This window comes from Amphiura filiformis, chromosome 11 (genome assembly GCF_039555335.1).
Source record: "Amphiura filiformis chromosome 11, Afil_fr2py, whole genome shotgun sequence".
In the NCBI taxonomy this organism is placed as follows: domain Eukaryota; kingdom Metazoa; phylum Echinodermata; class Ophiuroidea; order Amphilepidida; family Amphiuridae; genus Amphiura; species Amphiura filiformis.
Genome location: NC_092638.1, coordinates 52,306,211 through 52,311,250, shown reverse-complemented (window position 1 = coordinate 52,311,250; position 5,040 = coordinate 52,306,211).

Here is a 5,040-nt window from a genome sequence, read left to right as displayed (position 1 = left end):
CGTCTCGCCATCCCTTGGAATCACCGCGTGGTTTGGGGCTTTCAGCATGGCTGGTCCCAAACTATAGAACAACTTGCTATCATCCATACGGTCATGTCCCACTGTCAGCAGCTTTGACAAGAGCCATCTAAAGACTCATTTGTTCACCTTATAAGATTATTTTGTTTTCCTCTTTTGTGTGTGTGTGTAAAGTGCTATGTTCATTCATATTCTTTGAATTTGTAATAGCGCTAAAGTGCTGGTATTAATGTTATCTTGCAACAAAAATGTTTATTTCTTGACTAGCGACCCTTGTTCAGCCAGTCTATTCTCAAAATGAAAACAAAGGAAACCTGTACAAAGTAATGGAAGCGTCATTTGTTGAAAAAAGGAGATGTATTATGTTGCAAAGGATTCTGGGAAGGGTAGGATATCTTCTCTGGGTTTTGAGGTGAAAAATAGGGACAATACCAAGATTTATTAGTGCTTCTTGATGAACATGGGGAATAATGCCGTTATTTAATGCATACCAAATATGGTCTGAACCCTTTTGAATTAAAGTCAGGATTTTGAGTGACGGGAGTTTTCGCGCAAACGAGCGAATCAGGTTTTTAAACTACCCTGTCAGATTTTAATTTTCTTGATTTTCTTTAAAATTCGACCACCGTTTGGGGTAAATCTTACAGGATATTTCACTTATATAAAAACAAATAATCTGAAAAAAACTGGAGAAATTCGTTGAAATTTAAGCCAGAGATGACAAAAAGCCCGAAAACGACCTTGATGATGTTTACATCGTGTAACGGCTATTCTAGGAGATTATCATGCAAAATAAAAACCACCCTCTCACAATAGGAAAATGCCCTAGCAACCGGCAGGCTGAGTATGGGCAATTTTGTTCACAATTGTATGGGGTTCTTTTTATGAGCCTTTATAGTTAAAGTGGTCTAAAATGAGAGCTAAGGAAGCTATATCGCCCTTTCAACTCATAAAGTTTTCATCACACTTAAATTTATACGATGTAAAAATTGAGCATAATTTTGATCGTTTAATGCAAGTTTAATTTGACTCGGTTTAACCTAAAACTTGACAAATGCTTTGTCATCCTAGAGCTAAATCATTATTAATTAATTAATTAGTTCATCTTTATATCTCTACCAAAGTCTATACAAAATTTAAATCGGGATTTTAGTTGAATATTCCCCTGATATCCCCTCAGTTTCGTTCTTTTGTTCAAATTCATATACAAATCACTTCCTTAACAGAAGTTTGAATAGAATTGACGTCACCATGAACCCGCGGTATTTGATGATAACAACAGATAGCACTATGGACAACGATGTCCTCATCCCAATAGCATTGTTCAATAACCTCAATTAAACAATCTTAGTGCAAAATTTGACCTCAAGTTTCAGAGTGTGAGTTTTTGTACCCAAATTTTCAAAGGTCATTCAAAAATGTGCAAATGTATTGGGGTTAAAGAACTGCGCACTGATTGATAAGCTTGTTGTGGATCCTAGTATGTAGTGTCACAGATCAGATCACAGATCATGCAGATCAGGAGTTTCATGAAAATATTTTAAAAGTCGGATTTATGACGAAATCCGACAATTCCCTGGCCGTGGGTAGTGTGGCAGACAAACAGGGGAGCCCTTTCCCCCTGATCGTACTAAGGACAATGCCTTTTAGAATCTATAATCGAAACGTCAACCAGCGTGCAATGGAGGAATATTTTGAACTGACCCAAAAATATCATAAACATAAACCAGAATAACAAGTCATGCGACAGTGCCTCGACCGCTATACAATGTGCAGAAACATAACAATTCCGACTGACATCGGCCATAAAATTACAAATAAACATGTGCGCGGAAAATATGAGAAAATATTTGCACGAAAACTAAACCACCCCAAAAACCCAAGACTGTAATTCATGACTTCAATATATTGATTATTTTATCTGATTGACGCATTTTCAAGGAAACCACAGATACAACTAGTGGCAAATGGTGGTCATAGACCACAAACCTAGCTGGGCATGTTGGTATTTTGGAGGTATCTGACCGCCTTTTATTGTCCTTATAATATTAGCTTGCCAATGATATGATGTTGTTTTTGCAATAGACCTGCCCTTTAACACGGATCTAAAAAGTTCAGCGACGTATCTCTTATGCGCTCTGGGCAAGGGGGCACCCGAGCTAAGGGGCACCTAGGCCTGGATACCCTTTCGACACAATAATACTTAATTTGTTTGCATGGAAAGAAGTAGAAACCATTACCCACCATTCATAGAATTACGCTTCGTTTGGGTGGCACCTTCAACACTAAAATTCCTTATGGGCTTATTTGTCCGATCTAGCCTACTTCAAATATTTCTTGCCTATATCTAGAAAATCAGAAGTCTCTTTATCGCTTTGTCCAAAACTAAGCTACTTTTGGTTACTCCTCGACAAAGTCGCTTCCACAATCCGCCGCGATTAAGCAAAGTTATAGCCAAAGTAGTGGACAGTCTAATTCCCCCATACAATTTGCCAACTTTACACCCCGCGTAATTTCCTTTACTGGAGAAATGAATGAAAACAGTTTTTTACAACCGAGAATAATTTTCTCATTCCCAGCTACTAAAGGCAGTCATCCTCCCAAAACTGGCTGGTAGTAGCCTCAGCAATATCGAAACAAAAAACTCTCTAAATATTCACAAGTTCATCAACAAAATCATGGGCCAAAATCTTGTTCGTCGAGAAAAACAAAATTCAGACAACAATTCTTGTCAACATATCAGCCTGTGCCGCCAAACCAAAAATATCATCAAGCAAAAAAGCTTCACATCCAATAAAAAACACCCCATACTGAAATTACACAAAGTAAACTGCAACTTTCTTACCACTTGATGTGCATGCCTGGCTAGAAAACCTCTGATTGACGAGCAATCGAGCATAGAACACTAATCATTTGAGAGGGCACTCAATTCACGTGGGTTTTTTTTTAACGCAAAAACAAAACGAATTTTGGTGGTTTGCGAGTTAAGAATTACCGCACTAATGACTGAATACGCAACTGTTATGAAAAATAAAAAAATAAAAAAGTTTTTTTAATGCAATAGCCTCGATCCATTTTGTATAATATGAAAGTAGACCTACTGGCAATAGCAGTCCGGTTAGTTCAATGAACTACGCCCTGAACACACAAACGAACAAATACAATAGGCCGCCTCCTGGTTAGTGACATGTTTAATGAGTTGTACAAAGATCAGTGCATCATGTGCATATGGACTGCAAAATATTAGGCCTACTCATTATATATTATGACAAATATTGGTATGCATGGTATATAAAACGACTAATAAATCCTGCTATCATGGCATCAGGTCAATGGTTCGTTTATATCCAGTATATTTCTTTAAAATTATTTCATAATTTCAATACCATGAATCCGGTGGACGATTGCTCTCGCTATATAGTCAATTCACCTTTTTCGTAATTGACTTCGCTGAAATTGGCGACGTTTGGGTCTGCTAACTCCAATTATGCCGGAGTTAGCTAAGCGGAAAACTGAAAGCGAGGCAAAAGATGTAAATAACATACTCCCAATTATGCAAAGTAAATATGACAAGCAACTATAAGGACTATCTAGCTGAGACTTGGTACATATGTAGATATGCATGCAGTACAAATACAATAGAAGTATATTACGTTTAGCCAAAATAGCCAATGGAGTTTCTCTCACTTTACCGTATTAGCCTATATCAGCCAAAAATTAAAAAAACCTTTTATAAAGGATTCTTATAATTGGCACCCTTCAACTATTCCAAGCCTTGCATCAGAACTGCAAAATCACTCTTTTCAGCAGATATAAATATTCGTTGATTCCATGCAGAATGGGGGCGTTTCAATTGTTTGAAAAACAGCTTTGACATGAAAGTGCCGAATTCGACACCCATGACATTTTCAAAATTGACAAAGAAAAGACTACATATGAATCAACTTTGGTTCCGTTTATTTTAATTTTCGGAGTGAACGTAACTTGATAATATTAAATTAATTTTTCGCATGTTCATTTCCAGCTAAGAAGTATACTGAAAAATACACCTTTAACCCAGATTCACTTAAGAATGGCCAACAAAACACACTGTTGGATTAAGTTAACAATATCTGAATCTTTAATCGAAAGTAAAGTATGATTTGTAATGATCTGATACAAAAGCATAAATACATGCACTTTAAAATCAGTCAAATAGGGTAGGTGCAGGTAATATGGGACAGCAGGTAATATGGGACACCTTTTTTCATTTTAACAAAAAGTAGCTTAGAGAAGTTAAACACTTTAAGTTGATTTGTTAAGTGTTTAGAGACATCAATTGTGCTTCTAGAAATGCAGTTTTGGAGTCTGTGTATCAAACTCTTGGAAATCAATGCCAAAAAGAGTGAAATTGCCCAAAAAATTATGTCGTTTTTTTTGGCCTGATATAAAATCAATGACGTCACATTTTATCATTGTGTATCCAAAAACTCTGGTACTGAGGGGGCATTTGTCATTTTTTATGATCTTTAGGTGATGGGTAAAGCTTATCAGCAGGTAAAATTCCACTGACAAGTGGCACTTTCCTTTTATAAATGATTATTTTCTCTGATTTTCAACTGAATGGGTGCAGGTAATATGGGACACATAGGAAATTGTGTGCATTGTCAATGCGAAAAGCAAAACTATTTAGAAAATTGAATTTTCTTGTAGAAATTTGCATTTAACATTCAAAATCATGTAACAAAAATGTTTTTAGAACAAAAGAGTGATTTTCTGAACTTTTTGATTTTCACCATAGAGATAACACAGTGTCCCATATTACCTGCACATGCAGGTAATATGGGACACTTGACGATGACGTCATTTTGACGTCATAGCGTCCAAACAAACATGAAAACAAGGTAACATTGCCTGTTTTATTAATCTTAAAGGACAGGTTGTTCATCATAACAATCTCTTGTGGGCATATCTTCTTTAGTTTTTATGCAAATAAGCTAAACGTCCTTAATGGTCCCATATTACCTGCAGGTACCCTACATG